Source organism: Oryx dammah, unplaced genomic scaffold (genome assembly GCF_014754425.2).
Source record: "Oryx dammah isolate SB20612 unplaced genomic scaffold, SCBI_Odam_1.1 HiC_scaffold_17, whole genome shotgun sequence".
NCBI lineage: Eukaryota > Metazoa > Chordata > Mammalia > Artiodactyla > Bovidae > Oryx > Oryx dammah.
This window is the reverse complement of record NW_024070201.1, coordinates 16,522,837-16,543,861: the sequence shown is the minus strand read 5'-3', so window position 1 is coordinate 16,543,861 and position 21,025 is coordinate 16,522,837.

Genomic DNA, 21,025 nt, shown 5'->3' with positions numbered 1-21,025 from the left:
TGTGGAGTCACCACTCTCTTCCTGTGGTCTTGGTGCATGCAAGATCATGCTGGTGCCCTCCCCGAGAGGAGTCTCTGTTTCCCCAATCCTGTGGAAGTTCTATGATAAAATCCTGCAGGCTTTCAAGGTCAGATTCCCTGGGGATTCCAAGTATCTTTGCCAGATCCTCAGGATCGGAAGTCTGACTTGGGGCTCAGAACCTTAACAAGAGTGGAAGAACTTCTTTCGTATAATTGTCCAGTTTGTGGGTCGCCCACCAGCCAGGTATGGGGTTTTATTTTAATGTGATTGTGTCCCTCCTACTGTCTCATCAAGGCTTCTTCTCTGTCTTTGTACGTGAGATATCTTTTTAAGGTGGTTTCCAGCATGCTCCTGTTGATGGTTCTTTAATCACTAGTTGTGACTTTGGTGCTCTTGCAGGAGGATATGAGAGCATGTCTTTCTACTCTGCCATCTTGATCCAGAGGGTATAATCTATGTTTGATACTCCATAAGAGACAGGAGACAATTATCAGTTCAGTTCAGTTGCTCAGTTGTGTCTGACTCTTTGCAACCCCATGGACTGCAACACACGAGGCCTCCCTGTCCATCATCAACTCCTGGAGTTTACCCAAACTCATGTGCATTGAGTCGGTGATGCCATCCAACCATCTTCTCCTCTGTTGTCCCCTTCCCCTCCTGTCTTCAATCTTTCCCAGCATCAGGGTCTTTTCAAATGAGTCAGTTCTTCGCATCAGGTGGCCAAAGTATTGGAGTTTCAGCCTCAATATCAGTCCTTCCAGTGAACATCCAGGACTGATCTCCTTTAGGATGAACTGGTTAGATCTCCTTGCAGTCCAAGGGACTCTCAAGAGTCTTCTCCAACACCACAGTCCAAAAGCATCAATTCTTTGGTGCTCAGCTTTCTTTATAGTCCAACTCTCATATCCATACATGACTACTGGGAAAACCATAGCCTTGACAAGATCGACCTTTGTTGGCAAAATAATGTCTCTGCTTTTTAATATGCTTATGGTGAATGATGTTGGATTTATGATCTCTGAAGAAGATTTAGGTTCAGGACCAGGAACCAGGCTTGATCACTCCAGAGCTTTTGTGTAGCAGAGTTTTATTAAACTAAGAAAAGGGACAGAGAAAGCTTCTGACACAGACCTCAGAAGGGGGATAAGAGTGCCTCCTTTGCTAGTGTTAGGAAGGGAGTTATATACTTTTTAAATTAGTTATTACAATAAATCAAAGAATGTCTCAAGGTTGCAACAATTTTACCAGATCCATTCCCACAATTTGCCTTTTAGGGTAACAGGAATCGAATTTAACAATAGAAAGATCCTACCAGACCCACTTCCATAATTTACATTCTAAGATATCAGGCTTAGTCAGAGGTTTTCAGGAAGGAGAAACTGTCCTCAAGCAGGATACATTGTTGTTATATAATCCCCAGTACAGAGTTTAAACTGGGTTGTTTGTTGTGTAATCATCAGTTCTGTGCTTAAAGGGGGAAAAAAAAAGTTTTATGTGACTAAGACTAAGGAATGTAGTGGGGGGAGGGGGGTAGGAAGCGATTGTCCTTTACTCCTCCTTGAGAATTCTAGACCCCCATCTCCTGCTTGAGAACCCCAGACCCCTTTCTCTTCCTCAGGGAACCTGGACTTCTTATCAAGCTGCCTAGGAATTGACTCTGTCAGTAGCATTAACCGGTTACCAGAAACTAATACAAAGCTGTAAATCAACTACACTGCAATTTTTAAAATTAGCCAATTATATACACTTGTAGGAATTTGTCACATCTGAGATGTTTTTGTCTTCCAATTGTCAGGCAAGTGTACGCTTCTTGGTTCTTGCCTCATCACAATAATGATTTGGAGCGATGGATATTAAAGCCCTCAGTGTGTCACAGCTCTCGGATCTTGAACAGACCATGTCATAGCTGTCAGACAAACTAGTATTACAGCTCTATTTTATTGAGAAGATAGCAGGAGAATCCATCCTCGAAGAAGAGAAGAGAGTGGAGGAGCGTGGCAGTGGGTGCACCCAGGAGTGGGGGGTGGGGGGGTGGAGAGAGCATAAGCACGCAGGAAAGAGAGAGAGGTAGAGAGTGCCTGGCTCCTCCTTTTATATGTTTTCTTCCCCCTGGGCCTGTTCTATGCAAATTGGGCTCAGCCAGGAGTGCTGTTCTACCTGAAGTCTTCACTCTGGTCCTCAGACCTTTCTTTGACCTTCCTTTGTTCTATTTTTGCGGGCTTTTCCCTTCCTTGTCTTTTAGCCACTGCCATTTTGGACTCCTTTTCCCTATTCTAACTACCTAACACAATCATTAGATCATTTTAAAGTAAGGCACTGGAAAGAGCAGTCTTTGAATTCACAGATTATATTTTGCTTACTAATGTGTGTGTGTGCTTAGTCACTCAGTCGTGTCTGACTCTTTGCAACCACATGGACTGTAGACTGCCAGGCTTCTCTGTCCATTGGGATTCTCCAGGCAAGAATACTGGAGTGGGTTGCCATGTCCTCCTCCAAGGGGTCTTCCCAACCCAGGGCTAGAACCCAGGTCTCCTGCATTGCAGGTGGATTCTTTACCATCTGAGCCACGAGGAAAGCTCAGACAAGTTACCAATTTTTGTGAGTCACAATTTTCTTAGCTGTAAAAGTAGACTATAGTATCATTTTGTAGGAATAAGATTACATAAGGTATTATTTAGAAGTTTTTGTTCCAGTACCTAAGTCATGTCTAACTCTTTGCAACCCCATGCCTTGTATCCTGCCAGGCTCCCCTGTCCATGGGACTTCCCAGGCAAGAATTCTGAGGTGGGTTGCCATTTTCTTCTCCTGGGATTTTCCCAGACCAGGGATTGAATCCACGTCTCCTGCACTGGTAAGTGGATTCTTTACCACTGAGTTACCTGAGAAGTCCATTATTTAGATACCTTGTGTTTAATCAGATAACAGTGCCTGACAATTAGTAAATACTAAATGTTACTTAATATTATTATGACATAAGTAAAGGATTTTCAATGCTTGGGACATAGTAGTCCCTAAAAAATATGTTAAAGATTAGTAGTAGGTAGTGCTGCTGTTATTTCAATTATATTGAATACTATATCTTCTTTACAATGAGAGATAGACTGTAAAGAAGGCAGAATGCCAAAGAATTGACGCCTTCGAACTGTGGTGCTGACGACTCTGAAAGTCTCTTGGACGGCAAGGAGATCAAACCAGTCAATCTTAAGGGAAATCAACCCTCGTTGGAAGGACTGATGCTGAAGTTGAAGCTCCAGTATTTGGTCATCTGATGTGGACAGCCGATTCATTGGAAAAGTCCGTGATGATGGGAAAGATTGAGGGTAGAAGGAGAAGAGGGCATCAGAGGGTGAGATGGCTGGATGGAATCCCCAATGCAATGGACATGAACTTGAGCAAACTTTGGGTGATGGTGAAGGACAGGGAGGCCTGGCTTGCTGCCGTCCATGGGGTCACAAAGAATTGGACATGACTGGGCAACTGAAAAACAATAAAAACAATGCTGCTGTTATTTCAATACTATGTCTTTTAAGAAATAACATATAACACTTTGTGAAAGTTGGGGGATTCTTTTTTGAAAGCAAAAGGAAGAGAATTTCAGATTATTTTACTCCAGATAAGTACAGTGTATAATATCTGAAACACTTAGACAATTGTGAATTTCTGCACCACCCCCAGACCTACTGAATTGGAATCTCCAAGGGTGGAGTCTGGTTTGCTATATTTTAAATCAGCTCCTTGGATGATTTTTACACTCACTAAAGTATGAGAAATGCTAATTTACAACATACTCAAATGCCAATCCCCAGGATTTGCACCTCTTATGAAGGACTTGGCACTGGTTGGACTGAGAAGTTCACACATTTTTACTTTCTCAGAAGGATCACAGAATTCAGTTCCCATGTTGGATCTATAGATTCTCTCCCAAACAAGTTTTCTTCTTTGTATCTGCAGATTCAGACAGACTACAGATTCATTTAATTAAAAGAAAACATGAGGTTACAGTGTATTAGCTTGTATGCAAGATTTCTATTTTGATACATCTTCAGAAAAATTTTGGAGTTGTCATTCAAGTTTTAATAGCTTCAGAAGCATTAAACATCAAAAGATTTTTCCAGATCATGTTCCCATTTAATACAATTTTTTTTTTTTTTTTTTTTGCGTCAGACTGCATGCCAGAGTAGAAAATCAGTATATAGTAGTCTTTAGGATTCAGATTTTTAAAATTCAGAACTTTATTACTTTCTCCCTGAGAGGTGAAGTGAAAATGCATTCTCAGCAGCAGCCATTTCATACAAGGTTTGCGCAATGTGATATCAGTCTAGAGACAGCGTTCACAGGCTCCAACCAAAGCTATGTGACCCAGATCCAAGTGTGAATGCCTTCTCTTCCAACCACTTAACCACTTCATGTTCCTCTGACACAGCCTCAAAAGAACTACAATGTAAAAACTCTATTTTCAATACTTAATGTGTCTATAATGATAACACGTATAGTGAAACCCACCACCTACACACTCATATATACTCTGCCAAATTCCAAGACAGTCTGTCTTCCCAATACAAACTTTTCAGATGTTCAGAGGTTTCATGGTGATCATACAACAATTAAACCTGAAAACTCCTCCTGTTCTTTGCTGTATACTCCTTGAACTTTCCCTCTTTGTCCAGAATAACAAGGCATTTATAAGGTCTTAAAATTCACTTTGAGATTTCTCTGTGTGGAAGAGCAACACTTGGAATCAGCGATATTATAGGCCCCCCTTTATAAATTGAAATATAGTTGATTTAAAGATTGTGCTAGTATCCAGTGTACAGCATAGTCATTCAGTACTTTTGCAGATTATATTCCATTATAGGTTGCTACAAGATAATGCACTATTCAGTATATCCTTGATGCTTATCTATTTTATACATAGTAGCTTGTATTTGTTAATCCCGTACCTCTAATTTGTTCCATCTCCCTTCTCTCTCCTCTTTGGTAACAGCAAATTTGTTTTCTATATCTGTGTTTGTTGTTTTGAATATACACTTATTTATTTGTATTATTTTTAGATTTCACATATAAGTGATATTTGTCTTTGACTTATTTCACTAAGAATAATATTTTCTAGGTCTATCCACATTGCTGCAAATGGCAATATTTCATGATTGCATAATATTCCACAATATTCCACATTTTCTTAATCTAATGTTCACTTGGTTTGCTTCCATGTCTGGCTATTGTAAATAATGCTGCTATGAACAATGGAGTGTATTTATCTTTAGAAATTAGGGTTTAATTTTTGCCTGGATATACCCAGAAGCAAAATTGGATCCCATGGTAGTTCTATTTTTAGTTTTTAAGGAAATCTCAGTACTGTTTTCCATAGTGGCTGCACCAATTCCCACCAACAGAGTAATGTACACGTGTTTCTTTTTCTCCACATCCTCCCCAACACTTGTTATTTGCAGTCATTTTAATGCCAATATCCATCAGATCATAGAAAAAGCCAGAGAATTTCAGAAAAACATCTGCTTCTGATTCATTGACTACACTAAAGCCTTTTACTATGTGGATCACAACAAATTGGAAAATTCTTAAAGAGATGAGAATACCAGACAACCCTACCCACCTCCTGAGAAACCTGTATGCAGGTCAAGAAGTAACAGAACCAGACATGGAACAATGGAGTGGTTCAATTTTGGGAAAGGAGTACATAAAGGTTGTATATTTAACTTGATTATTTAACTTGTATACAAGGTACATCATGTAAAATGCCAGGCTGGATGAATCACAAGTTGGAGTCAAAATTGTCAGGAGAAATATCAATAACCTCCGATACACAGATGATACCACCCTAGTGGCAGAAAGCAAAGAGGAACTAAAAGACCTCTTGATGAAAGTGAAACAGGAGGGTGAACAGGCTGGCTGAATCCTCAATATGCAGAAAACTAAGATGATGGCATCCAGTCCCATCACTTCATGGCAAATAAATGGGGAAAAAGTGGAAACAGTGACATACTTTATTTTCTTGTGTTCCAAAATCACTGCAGACGGTGACCATAGCCATGAAACTAAAAGATGCTTGCTCCTTGGAAGAAAAGCTATTGCAAACCTAGACAGCTATTAAAAAGCAGAGACATCACTTTGCTGAAAAGGTCCAACTATACCGTCAAAGCTATAGTTTTTCTAGTAGTCATGTGTGGATGTCAGAGAAGGCAATGGCACCCCACTCCAGTACTCTTGCCTGGAAAACCCCATGGATGGAGGAACCTGGTAGGCTGCAGTCCATGGGGTCGCTAGGAGTCGGACACGACTGAGCGACTTCACTTTCACTTTTCACTTTCATGCACCGGAGAAGGAAATGGCACTCCACTCCAGTACTCTTGCCTGGAAAACCCCATGGATGGGGGAGCCTGGTAGGCTGCCCTCTATGGGGTCGCACAGAGTCGGACACGACCGAAGTGACTTAGCAGCAGCAGCAGCAGCATGTGTGGATGTGAGAATTGAACCATAAAGAAGGCTGAGTGCCCGAGAATTGACGCTTTCGAACTGTGGTGCTGAAGGACTCTTGAGAGTTCCTTGGACTGCAAGGAGATCAAACCAGTCAATCCTAAAGGAAATCAGTCCTGAATATTCATTGGAAGGACTGATGCTGAAGCTGAAGCTCCAATACTTTGGCCAAATGATGTGAAGAACGGACTCACTGGAAAAAAACCCTAATGCTGGGAAAGATTGAAGGCGGGAGATGAGGGTGACAGAGGATGAGATGGTTGGATGGCATCACCGATTCAATGGAGATTAGTTTGATCAAACTCTGGCAGATAGTGAAGAAAGCCTTATGTGCTGCAGTTCATGGGTCCCAAAGAGTTGGACATGACTGAGTGACTGAACAACAACAATTTGACAGGTGTGAAGTGATATCTCATTGTGGTTTTGATTTGCATTTCTCTTATGATTACTGTTGTTAAACATCTTTTCATGTGCCTGTTAGCTATCTCTATGTCCTCACTGGATAAATGTCCATTCAGTTCTGCCTATTCTTTGACTGTTTTTTTTTTTTTTAATATATATTGAGTTGTATGAACTGCCTGTATATTTTGGATACTAACCCTTTATTGCTTTCACCATTTGCAACTGTTTTCTCTCTTTCTGTAGATTTGTTCATTTTGTTGATGGAAAGTTGTGTTTCCATTTTCACTTGTCTTAGGGTCTTTTCTGACTTTTATCTTTGATTTCATCATTGACTCATTGATTTTTCATAGCACTTTTATTTATTGTTCTTTCTCCATTTTTCTTTCTGTAGTTGATTTCTAGTTTCAAATCAGTGGGGAAATGCTTGATATAATTTTTATTCTCTAAAATCTGTTGAGGTTTGTGACCTATTCTGGAGAACATTCTATATGCTCTGGAAATGAATGTGTATTCACCTATTTTAGAATATAATGTCTTTCAGGCATCAATTAACTCCAACTGGTTTATTGTGTTATTTAAAACTCTATTTTCTTATTGATTTTCTGTCTGGTTGACATGTCTATGATGTCAGTGAAGAGTCAAGTCTCCTACTATTACTGTATTATTGTTGTCAATTTCTCCCTTCATGTCTGTTAGTGGAGTGTAATTTGCTTTATATATTTAGGTGTTCCTGTATTGAGTGTGTATATGTTAATGAGTATAATATCCTCTTCTTGAACCAATTCCTTTATCATTATGTAATGCCTTTCTTTGTCTTTCATTATGGCCTTGTTTAAACTCTGTGTTTTCTAATCTGAATATGTTCAACCCTCACTTTCTTGTTGTGCCTGTTTTTGTGAAATATCTTTTTCCATCTCCTCACTGTCAGTCCTTATGTGTCCTTCACCCTGAAGTGAGGCTCTTGTAAACAGCATATAGATGGGTCTAGTTTTTTATCCAGTCACCCAACTCTTTTGATTGGAGTATTTAGGTCATTGACATGTAAAGTTATTATTTATCAGTACTCAGTTACTGCCATTTTAATGCTTACTTACCAGGTTTATTTATTTATTTTGTAGTTCTTCTGTGTTCATTTCTTCTTTTTGTTTTGCTCATTGTACCTTGATGATTTTATTTTGTGGTAGGCTTGGGTTTCTTTTTATTTATTTTTTTGTGTATCTATTGTAGATTTTTTAAAATTATTTTTTATTGAGGGAAAATTGCTTTACAGAATTTTATTGTTTTCTGTTAAACCTCAACATGAATCAGCCAGAGGTATACATATATCCTCTCCCATTTTAAAAAAAATTTATTTATTTTTATTGAAGGATAATTGATTTACAGAATTTTTCTGTCAAACCTCAATGTGAATCAGCCATAGGTAAACATATATCACCTCCTTTTTGAAACTTGATCCCATCTCCTGCCCCATCCCACCCCTCTAGGTTGATACAGAGCTCTTTTTTGAGTTTCCTGAGCCATACAGCAAATTCCCGTTGGCTATCTGTTTTACATATGGCAATGTACTCTTTCCATAGATCTCACTCTCTCCTCCCCTCTCTCAATGTCCCTAAGTCTTTTCTCTATGTCTGTCTCTCCATTGCTGCCCTGAAAATAAATTCTTCAGTATTATTTTTCTAGATTCCATATATATGTGTTAGAATACAATATTTATCTTTCTCTTTCTGACTCACTTCACTCTATAATAGGTTCTAGGTTCATCCACCTCATCAGAACTGATTCAAATATGTTCCTTTTTATGGCTGAGTAATATTCCACTGTGTATATGTACCACAACTTCTTTATCCATTCATCTGTCAATAGACATCTAGCTTGCTTCCATGTTCTAGCTACTGTAAACAGTGCTGCAATGAACAATGGGATACATGTGTTTTTTCAATTTTGGTTTCCTCAGGGTGTATGCTTACAAGTAGGACTGCTGGGTCATATGGTGCTTTTATTCCTAGTTTTATAAGGAATCTCCATATCATCTTCCATAGTGGCTGTATCAATTTACATTCCCACCAACAGTGCAAGAGTGTTCCCTTTTCTCCACACCCTCTCCAGCATTTATTGTTTGTAGACTTTTTAATGATAGCCATTCTGACTGGAGTGAGGTGATAACTCATTGTATTTTTTATTTCCATTTCTCTAATAATGAGTGATTTTGAGCATCTTTTCATGTGTTTGTTAGCCATATGTATATCTTCTTTGTAGAAATGTCTCTTTAGGTCTTTTTCCCACTTTTTGATTGGGTTGTTTGTTTTTCTGGCATTGAGTTGTATGAACTGCTTGTATATTTTGGAAAGTAATTCTTTATCAGTTGTTTCCTTTACTATTATTTTCTCCCATTCTGAGGGTTTTCTTTTCACCTTGCTTGGCAAGGTGGCAAGGTGTATATGTACCACAACTTCTTTATCCATTCATCTGTCGATGGACATCAAGCTTGCTTCCATGTTCTAGCTACTGTAAACAGTGCTGCAATGAACAATGGGATACATGTGTCTTTTTCAATTTTGGTTTCTTCAGGGTATATGCTTACAAGTTTCTTTTGCTTGGCAAAAGCTTTTAAGTATAATCAGGTCCCACTTGTTTACTTTTGTTTTTATTTCTGTTACTCTAGGAGGTGGGTCATAGAGGATCTTACTTCGCTTTATGTCATCAAGTGTTCCGCCTATGTTTTCCTCTAAGAGTTTTGTAGTTTCTGGTCTTACATTTAGGTCTTTAATCCATGTTGAGTTTATCTTTGTATATGGTGTTAGGAAGTGTTCTAATTTCATTCTTTTACATATAGTTGTACAGTTTTCCCAGCACCAGTTATTGAAGAGGCTGTCTTTGCCCCATCATATATTCTTGCCTCCTTTGTCAAAAATAAGGTACCATAGGTCCATGGGTTTATTTTGGGGGTTTCTATCTTGTTCCATTGGTGTATATTTCTGTTTTTGTGCCAGTACCATACTGTCTTGATGACTGTAGCTTTGTAGTATAATCTGAAGTCAGGAAGGTTGATTCCTCCAGCTCCATTCTTCTTTCTCAAAAATGCTTTGGCTACCTGGGGTCTTTTGTGTTTCCATATGAATTGCAAATTTTTTTTCTAGTTCTGTGAAAAATGCCTTTGGTAATTTGACAGGGATCACATTGAATCTGCAGATTGCATTTGGTAGTATAGTCATTTTCACAATATTGATTCTTCCTCCCCAGGAACATGGAATATCTCTCCATCTGTTTATGTCATTTTTGACTTCTTTCATTAGTGTCTTATAATTTTCTGTATACAGTTCTTTTGTCTCCTTATGTAAGTTTATTCCTAGGTATTTAATTATTTTTATTGAAATGGTGGAGGGGATTGATTCCTTAATTTCTCTTTCTGATTTTTCATTGTTAGTATATAGAAAGGCAAGTGATTTCTCTGTCTTAATTTTGCATCCTATACCTTTGCTAAATTCACTGATTAGCTCTAGTAATTTTCTGATCCCATCTTTAGTGTTTTCTATGTACAGTATCATATCATCTGCAAATACTGAGAGCTTTACTTCTTCTTTTCCAATATGGATTCCTTTTATTTCTTTTTCTTCCCTGATTGCTGTAGCTAGGACTTGCAGAACTATGTTGAATAATAGTGGTGAGATTGGACACCCTTGTCTTGTTCCTGATCTTAGGGGGAATACTTTCAGTTTTTCACCTTGAAAAGAATGTTTGCTGTAGGCTTATCATATTTGGACTTTACTATGCTGACATAGGTTCCTTCTATGCCCATTTTTTAAAAAGAGTTTTAATCATAAATGGGTGCTGAATTTCCTGCATCTATTGAGATGATCATATGGTTTTTATCTTTTAATTTGTTAATATGATGTATCATATTGATTGATTTGCATATATTGAAGAATCCTTGCATCTCTGGAATAAACCTGACTTGATTATGGTGCATCAGCTTTTTGATGTGTTACTGAATTCTGTTTGCTAAAATTTTGTTGAGGATTTTTGCATCTATGTTCATCAGTGATATTGGCCTGTAGTTTTCTTTTTTTGTGTGTTGTCTTTGTCTGGTTTTGGTATCAGGGTGATAGTGGCCTTGCAGAATGAGTTTGAAAGCGTTCCTTCCTTGGCAACTTTTTGAAAAATTTTATAAGTATAGGCATTAAATCTTCTCTAAATGTTTGATAGAATTCCCCTATGAAGCCATCTAGTCCTGGGCTTTTGCTTTTTTGGGAGATTTTTGATCACAGCTTCAATTTCAGTTCTAGTGATGGGGTTGTTCATAATTTCTATTTCTTCCTGGTTCAGTCTTGGAAGATTGAACTTTTCTAAGAATCTGTCCATTTCTTCTGTTATCTATTTTATTGCCATATAGTTGTTCATAATACTCTCTTATAATCCTTTGTATTTCTGCATTGTCTGTTATAATCTCTCTTTTTACACTTCTAATTTTGTTGATTTGATTCTTCTCTTTTTTTCATGATGAGTCTGGCTAAAAGTTTGTCAATTTTGTTTATCTTCTCAAAGAACCCGCTTTTAGTTTTATTAATCTTTACTATTGTTTCTTTAACTTCTTTTTCATTATTTCTGCTTTGATCTTTATGATTTCTTTCTTTCTAATAATTTTGGTGGTTTTTTTTTTTGTTATTCTTCTTTTTCCAGTTGTTTCCCTTGTAATTGATATCTAGTCTCATAGCATTGTGGTTGGAGAAAATGCTTGATACAATTTCAATTTTCTTAAATTCACTGAGGTTTGATTTGTGACCCAAGATGTGGTCTATCCTGGAGAATGTTCCATGTGCACTCGAGAAGAAGGTGTATTCTTCTGCATTTGGATGGAATGTCTTGATGATATCAATGAAATCCATCTCATCTAATGTATCATTTAAGACTTGTGTTTCCTTATTAATTTTCTGTTTTGATGATCTGTCCATTTGTGTGAATGGGGTGTTAAAGTCTCCTACTATTATTGTGTTACTGTCAGTTTCTCCTTTTATGTCTGTTAGTGTTGTCTTATGTATTGAGGTGCTCCTATGTTGGGTGCATAGATATTTACAATTGTTATGTCTTTTTCTTGGATTGATCCCTTGATCATTATGTAGTGTCCTTCCTTATCTCTTGCAATATTCTTTATTTTAAGGTTTATTTTGTCTGATATGAGGATTGCTACTCCAGCTTTCTTTTGCTTGCCATTTGCATGAAATATATTTTTCCATCTTCTGACTTTCAGTCTATATGTGACTTTAGGTCTGAAGTGGGTTTCTTGTAGACAACATATATATGGGTCATGTTTTTGTATCCACTCAGCCAGTCTGTGTCTTTTGGTTGGAGCATTTAATCCATTTACATTTAAAGTAATTATTGATATATATGTTCCTTTTGCCATTTTCTTAATTGTTTGGGGTTGATTTTGTAGATCTTTTTTCTTTTCTTCTATTTCTTGACTATATCAATCCCTTTAGCATTTATTGTAAAACTGGTTTGATGCTAATGAATTCTCTTAACTTTTGCTTGTCTAAAAAGCTTTTTATTTCTCCATCAGTTTTGAATGAGATCATTGCCAGGTACAGTAATCTTGGTTGTAGATTTTTCTCTTTGAGTACTTTAAATATATCCTGCCTTTCCCTTCCAGCCTGCAGAGTTTCTGCTGAAAGATCAGCTGTTAAGCATGTGGGGTTTCCCTTGTATGTTACTTGTTGCTTCTCCCTTGCTGCTTTTAATATTCTTTCTTTGTGTTTAGTCTTTATTAGTTTGATTAGTATGTGTCTTGGCATGTTTCTCCTTGAGTTTATCCTGTATGGGACTCTTTGTGCCTCTTGAGCTTGTTTGACTGTTTCCTTTTCCATGTTGGGGAAATTTTCAACTATAATCTCTTCAAAAATGTTCTCATACCCTTTCTTTTTTTCTTCTTCTGGGACTTCTGTAATTCAAAATTTGGTGCATTTGATGTTGTCCCAGACATCTCTGAAACTATCCTTAGTTCTTTTCATTCTTTTTTCTTTATTCTGCTCTTCAGAAGTTATTTCCAACATTTTATATTTCAGGCCATTGATTCATTCTTCCACTTCAGATATTTTGCTATTGATTCCTTCTAGAGAATTTTTAACTTCAGTAATTGTGTTTTTTTGTCTCTGTATGTGTATTCTTTAATTCTTGTAGGTCTTTGTTAATTGATTCTTGCATTTTCTCCATTTTGTTTTCAAAGTTTTTGATCATTTTTACTATCACTATTATGAATTCTTTTTCAGGCAGTTTGCCTATTCCCTCTTCATTTGTTTGGACTTCTGTGTTTCTAGTTTATTCCTTTATTTGTGTAGTATTTTTCTGCCTTTTCAGTATTTTTTTTTTAAACTTTTTGTGTTTGAGGTCTCCTTTTCCCAGGCTTCAGGGAAAGTGGAATTCTTTCCTTGAAGAAGGTTGAATTCTTTCTTCCTTTTGGTTTCTGCCCTTTTAAGGTTGAGCCAGTGGCTTGTGTAAGCTTCATATATGGTGATATTTGTGCTGAGTTTTTGTTTGTTTGTTTGCTTGTTTTTCCTCTGATGGACAAGGCTGAGTGAGGTGGTAATCCTGTCTGCTGATCATTGGGTTTGTATTTTTGTTGTCACTGTTGTTTAGATGAGGCATCTTGCACAGGGTACTACTGGTGGTTGGGTGATGCTGGGTCTTGTATTCAAGTGGTTTCATTTGTGGGAATTCTCACTATTTGATATTCCCTATGGTTAGTTCTCTGGTAGTCTAGGGTCTTGGAGTCAATGCTCCCACTCCAAAGGCCCAGGGCTTGATTTCTGGTCAGGAACAAAGATTCTACAAATTCTTTGTAATGTCATTAAGTGAGATTAAAACAAATATCCAAAAACAAGAAACCAAAGATGAACCCCAGACAAATGGCAATTTAAAAATTGGGCAAATCATAATTAAAATAATGGAATATACACATATACATATACACCCTTGAGTAAAGTCAAAACAGCCCAACAAAAATAAAGTACAATAGACTGACCCAGCAAAGAAAGGGAATCAAAAATTATATTTACCATTTAAGAACAAAACTAACTAAAGCACAGAATTGAAAACAAACTAAAGCAAGGTGCCAATTGGGGAATAAAGCACTAAAAATAAAACTAAGAAATATGTTGAGAGGAAAGGAGAGAAAGAAAAGAAAAAATAGATATGTAAAGTTAAATAGAGGTAGATAAAGAAGACTTATATACATTAAAGATTAACTGCAAAGGGAAAAGAACAGTAGGAAAAGGAAACAAAGGAAAAAATGTCACAAAAAATAATAATAGGCTTAAAAAATTAAAGAGAGAGAGAGAGAAAAGGAAAACTCCATAGAACTGTAGAACTGTAGAAAAGCCCCAAAGCAGAGGTTTATAGCAACAATAAAAAATTTGACTGAGGAGAAAACAATGCTAAAAGCTTAATTGGATTACATAGTGCCAATAAAATTGACAAGTACAGGGGGTGGGGTGCGGGGCGGGGTGCGGGAAGGAAAAAGAAAAAGAAAACAAAATTCCAAAAGAATCTGCAGAACAGGTCAAAACATAAGAATAATAAATGTTTTTCTTGAGTCACTACTGTCAGAGTCCTTTCCCTTGCTGGGAGTCACAGTATACCTTACCTCCCTAGGATGCCTTCTAACACTGTACTGATCTCTGGACCTGATGTGGGGGTAGCTCAGATTGTAGTCTGGTCCTACACCTATGTGTTCTTGCCTCCAATGTTCACAGCTATCAGAACTAGTGTGTTTTCTTTTGTGGGAGCTCTCAGTGTCCTTTTATATATTCCATAGACACAGAGCCTGCCTAGTTGATTGCATGGATTTAATCTGCAGCTTGTATAGCTGATGGGAAGGTTTTGGGTCTTCATCTTTAGCCCTGGGTTTCAATTGCAATTTTATTTCCACCTCTACATGTGGGTCATCCACTGGGGTTAGCTCCTGAGTCTGCCCTGGAGGACTTGGGTTTGCCTCTGTGAGGACCAGGTGTGGAGGTGGTGCAGCTACTTGGGTCGCAGGGGTTCTGGCAGCACCAGATACTCAGGGGAGTTGGCAGCTACAGCAGGAGGAAATATAGTGCTCTAGAAGGGTATGGCAACCAGTATTCTTGCCTGAAGACCTTCCCTCTCTCACAGAGAAGCCTGGCAGGCCACAGTCTACAGGGTCGCAAAGAGTTGGACATGACTGAAGCAACCCTGTGTGCATAGACACAAGACTTTTTTTTGTCTGTGGCAGTCCTGCCCCAGTGAGAGTTGAGCGTGAAGGTAGAGCAGCTGCTTGGCTTGCGGGGACCCTGGTGGCTCCTAGGGTGCAGGGACACAGACTGTCTCTGCTGCAGGTTATAGCCTATCAGAGTCTTTTCTCGAGCCCCTAGTAGTTAACGATCAGAAGGCCTCTTTGGCCAGTCTTTCTCCATAGCTCCCCCCATTTAGGCACTTAGAGGGCTGCCTTGCCAGGGGTCCTTCTCTGTTTGGCACATCAGGCACATAGAGGGGCCCCCGGGTTGGGGTCCTACTCTGTAGATCGGTTCATCAGGCATTTAAAGGGGCATCCTAGGTGGGGTCCTACTCTGTAGTTCAGTGTGTCAGGCATTTGATGGGCCAGCCTCTCTATTGTTTAGCTACCTGTTGCTGGCATGTGGAGAGAGAGAGTCTATGGTGGTGGCTCTACCCTCTATGCACGACTCAGCAGTATCGCCTTGTTTCCATGGCTGCCTGGTTTTCCTCCATCAACATTTCCCACCATGATCTCCTCCTTCACATCCCCTGGATCCATCTCTCCGCAGTCAACAGCAGCCCTCTCCCTGGGATTGCTCCACAATCTCTAAACTCCAGCTCCCAGCTGCTGCACCTTCTAGGGGACCAGGGGTATATGTATGGCTGCAGCAAGGACTGTCTGATTCTCATTCCATTTAGGCTGCCACAGATCAGCTGTATCACTGTCAGCATTAAATGTTTCTCCTCTGACTGAGACAATTGCCATGACGTGGGGATCGGATCCCTGCTTCCCTTCCCCACCCACAGAGGGCAGGTTCACTCTTACTAACACTCTTGTTTTTCCCCCCAGTTCCTTCATCCTACTGAGTTTTGCATGGTTCAATGTCTTCTTTTCTGCCGGCCAGGTACTCCTGTCAGCTCTCAGCTGGTTTTCTGCATGCACTTCTGTGTCTGAAGGTGTATTCCTGGTGTATCCGTGGAGAGAGATGTACTCCACATACACCTACTCCTCCATCTTGTTCCTCTATTGTAGATTTTTTATTTGTGGTTACCATGGGGTTCATATATGACAAACTGTAATTATAGTACTTGATTTACACTGATAGTCTTTTAAGTTCAAATACATTCTAAAAGATCTTTATTTTTAGTCCCTTCACCCTCATTTTGTTTTTGATGTCATATTTTACATCATTATGCTTATTCCTTTACCATTTATTGTAGTTATAGTTGCTTTTACATTTTTCTTATTTGAGTGATCTTCAGTATCTTCACTATATATTTTTCTTTCCTATTGGGATTTTTCCTTTCCTATAGATTCTTCTTTCCTATTTAGAGAAAACCTCCAATGTTTCTTTTAGGGTAGGTTTAATGTTGATGAATTCTTTTAGTTTTATTGCTTGTCTGAGAAGCTCTTTATCTCTCTATACTAAATTATAATCTTACTAGGTAGAGTGTCCTCCTGGAGGGCATGGCACCCCACTCCAGTATTCTTGCCTGGAGAATCCCATGGACAGAGGAGCCTGGAGGGCTACAGTCCATAGGGTCCCAAGGAGTCAGACATGACTGAAGTACTAAGCAGAGTATCCTAGTTGCAGGTTTTTAACCTTTCAGCACTTTGAATATATCATGCCACTCTCTCTTGGTCTGTAAAGTTTATACAGAGCAATCAGATAATACTTTTTATTGAGACTCTCTTGTATATGACTGCCTTTCTCTTGATATAATTAGAATTCTCTAACTTTTGTGATCTTAATTGTGATACTTCTTGGTTTGGGTCCATTTAGGTTCATATTGTTTGGGACCTTCTTCTGTGCTTTTTGTATCTGATTATCTGTTTTCATCTTTAGGTTTAGGAAGTTTTCAACCATAATTTCTTTAAATAAAATTTGTATCTTTTTCTCTTTCTTTTCTCCTTCTGAAATCTTTATAATGGGAATATGAAAGGTTTAAGATCTGTATGTTGCTTTCACTTTTTAAAATCTGTCTTTCTATCTGCTCTTGTGATTGAGTGATTTCTATTAGTCTGTCTTCCAGATCACTTATGCATTCTTTGTGTCATTTAGTCTGCTGTTCATTGCTTCTAGAGTGCTTTTCATTTCAAATATTGTTATCTATTTTTTTTCTCAATCTTCTTGATATTTTCTAGGTGTTTTTAAAAATGATTCAGTGCTTAGATTAATTATCTTTCCTAACTCAGTTAGTATTTTTATTACCCACACTTTGAATTCATTTTCTAATAGACTCTTTCATTGATTATTTCCTTCTCTTGCTCTTTCAATTGAGAGCAGTTCCTCTGCCTTTTCATTTTATTTAACTTTGTCTCTATGAATTTAGATGAAACAGCCACCTATTGTGCTTTTTAAGGAGTGTTCTTATGTAGGAGTGTCCTTGTGTAGACTGTGTGTCTCCAGTGCCTTTGAGGGGGAGGGCTGGATTTGATGTGGATGCCAGTCGTGTCTTTCATGTCTGCTGACTTGCTATCACCTTGGTATGGAGTGCGGCTGGTTTTGGAGGAGCTAGAGACTTCTCAGGGTGTGACATGGGATATCATCTCTGATAAGGGGCCGTCATCACTGGCTCCCAAATTGTTCCCAAGTTGCTTAATTGAAAGCCCTGAGGGTTGAGCTTGAGCTGGCTCTGTACTCTTTAAGTGTATGTTTTCCCTTCTTCCTTCACTGGGACTTTGCCCCAAAGGAATGGTGCTTATGTAAGGGGTTTGTGCACTTATAGAGGTACTGCCTCTTAAGTGTCTTTGGCTCTGCTCAAATGCAGCTCGTGGTTATATCTTTTCTTTCATTCCCTCCACCTGAGATCTAGTGCTAGGTTGTGTCATGGAGTGGGTGGTGCTGAAGCATTCACTTGGCTAAACCTGAGAAGTATGGTGTGGAGGTTGTGGGAGTTCAATTGGCTGCACTTCTGTCAGAAGTGTGGGCTGCTTCTGTGGTGTATTTAAGTGCCAATAAAGGCCATTGTCACCCTACCTGGATCACACCCGCATTGCTTCTGTGTCCCTAGATCCAGTGTTTCCCCTGGTCCTGACCATCATAGATCCAGCGCCAAGCTGTGGCATGAAGTGGGTGGGACTGGAATGTTCACTTCACACAGACTGGGAGTGTGGTGGAAGCAGTAACATCTAAGGCAAGCCTCTCTCTACCCTATCTATGGGAAATCCAGCACCTCCTGCTCCTGAGTGGAGTCTAGGCTTCTTCAGCCTATCTGCCCCAGTGGTTCCCCGATTAGCTCAGGAAGATTGCCTCCCCTGCATGGGATCCCAGGGCTGGAATCTCAGTCTGTGAGTGTCTACCGTGTGATTTCCCTTTTCTTCTGAGTCCCCTCCCAGGGGCACATGTCCCAACCTAGTGCTTTGCTTCCCACTCTACCTGATTATGTGTATATCTTTCTCACAACTTTGTAGGAGTCCTTTTGCCTGTTTCCTATTAGTTTTCTGTGAGTATTGTTTCATGGTAGATGTATTTTTGATGTGTTTTTAGAGGGAGGTGATCTCTGTACCATCTTACTCTACCATCTTGATCTCCCTCCTCTTTCAGGCCCAGTCAGTCATGGATTCCATCTCTACTCTGTCAGAATGATTGTGGCTGACTAACCAAAAAAGTGGAAAGCTAAACTTGTAAGATTTGATTTTTGATACATGTGATGAAACAATCACACCTTGATTTTGGAAATGAACCATTTGTAATTTGAAAGATCACCAACCATGAAACACATTGTACATGATACCATATGTCATTGAATTTACTGATGGTTTTGGACCAGTCCATTTTGAATGTCTCATGAAAAATCATATCTTTGATATTTAACATTACTGATGGTTAGCTCCTGAGTCATAAAGCATTCTCTTCCTGAGAAAGTTGTGTATAACAAAATATATTTTCCTTATAGATCTCTGTAGTTGGTTCTATCTCCCTTTTCCATCTTTTCCTGCTATTTTCTGTGTCCCAAATATGCTTATTCTGATAACATGATAATTAATATGAACTTTTAGCTCAGGTTGCAGTAAATCTGCAAACCGATCCCCCCAATAATAAGATATTCCTTCTATCTACAGTGAAAAGATAAAGCAAGCCTAATGCTTCACACCTAGTTGTAAAAGCCACATTATCACTCATATATGGAGAGGAACATGAAAGCTTACCTCTTCTGAGAGAAATCATGCCATAGTATCTGAACCTTTACTTTTTTCTATAGGGCATATATTTTTATAAGTATTGCTTTTTATTTGCCATTTAATTACATTGGCAAACGTTCTTCTGAATATTCCACATTTATACAATCAAAACTGTGCAATTGTGAGGACATTTATGACCATGTTTCTCTTGCATGGACTGGAAAGTATGTTGGCACATCAGCCTAACTGGATGCCCAAGACTCTCTATTTAATATTCAGCTTTATAACTGAACAATTACCTGAAAAGAGTGGGCTCAGAGGTGCTTGAATCAGAAGTTTGTAGAATCTCTTACTCTCTTTTATGGTTGCTTAATAAAAAACACTTTAACCTTCATTATGGCTGGAAATAGAACAAAAATTTTAGCAAGGGTTGAAATTTTAGCTGTGCAGAGGAATAAATAGCCCTATGACCTCTGAGATTTCCAACAATATCATTGGATGGTTTCCCTGAGAACTTTCTTTACAACTCTCAGATGCTAAAACCAGTTGCTTACAGATCTCTTTCCCTACTCTCAAGGAACATGATCTAAATATGAATCATCATAGGATCTTGGCTAGACAATCTTCCTAGTGACACAATATCCTTTTCCTTGAGATATGCCAAAGGAATTCTTTCCACAGTTTCTTCCTCAGAAGAGAACATAGTGGGAAAACATGGGCTTTGACAACAATTAGACTTAAGTTTTAATCCTGACTCAGACAATTACTAGCAATTTGTTCTATGACAAGTAAATTAATTCCCTAACCCACAGTTTTCTAATATAAAATGGCAGATTAATTTCAATTCCAAAGGAAAAGAATGCAAAAAAAATATTCAAATGACCTCACAATAGCAATCATCTCACATGCTAAAAAGTAATGCTCAAAGTTCTCCAAGCCAGGCTTCAACAGTATGTGAACTGAGAACTTCCAGCTGTTCAAGCTAGATTTAGAAAAGGCAGAGGAATCAGAGATCAAGTTGCCAACTTCCATTGTATGATCTTAAAAGCAAGAGAGTTCCAGAAAAACATCTTCTTCTGCTTTATTGACTACACCAAGTCCTTTGACTGTGTGGATCACAACAAACTGTGGAAAATTCTTCAAGAGATGGGAACATCAAACCACCTGACTTGCCTCCTGAGAAATCTGTATGCAGGTCAAGAAGCAATAGTCAGAACCGGCCATGGAACAACAGACTAGTTCCAAATTGGGAAAGGAGTACATCAAGGCTGTATACTGTCACCCTGCTTATTTAACTTATATGCAGAGTATATCACGGGAAATGCCTGGCTGGATGAAGCACAAACTGGAATCAAGATTGCCAGGATAAATATCAATAACCTCATACGCAGATAACACCACCCTTGTGGCAGAAAGCAAAGAAGAACTAAAGAGCCTCTTGATGAAAGTGAAAGAGGAGAGTGAAAAAGTTGACTTACAACTCAACATTCAGAAAACTAAGATCATGGCATCTGGTCTCATCACTTTATGGCAAATAGATGGGGAAACAGTGGAACAGTAACAGACTTTATTTTGGGGGAGTCCAAAATCACTGTAGATGTTGACTGCAACCATGAAATTAAAAGACTCTTACTCCTTGGAAGAAAAGTTATGACTAACCTAGACAGCATATTAAAAAGCAAAGACATTACTTTGCCAACAAAGGTCTGTCTAGTCAAGGCTATGGTTTTTCCAGTAGTCATGTATGAATGTGAG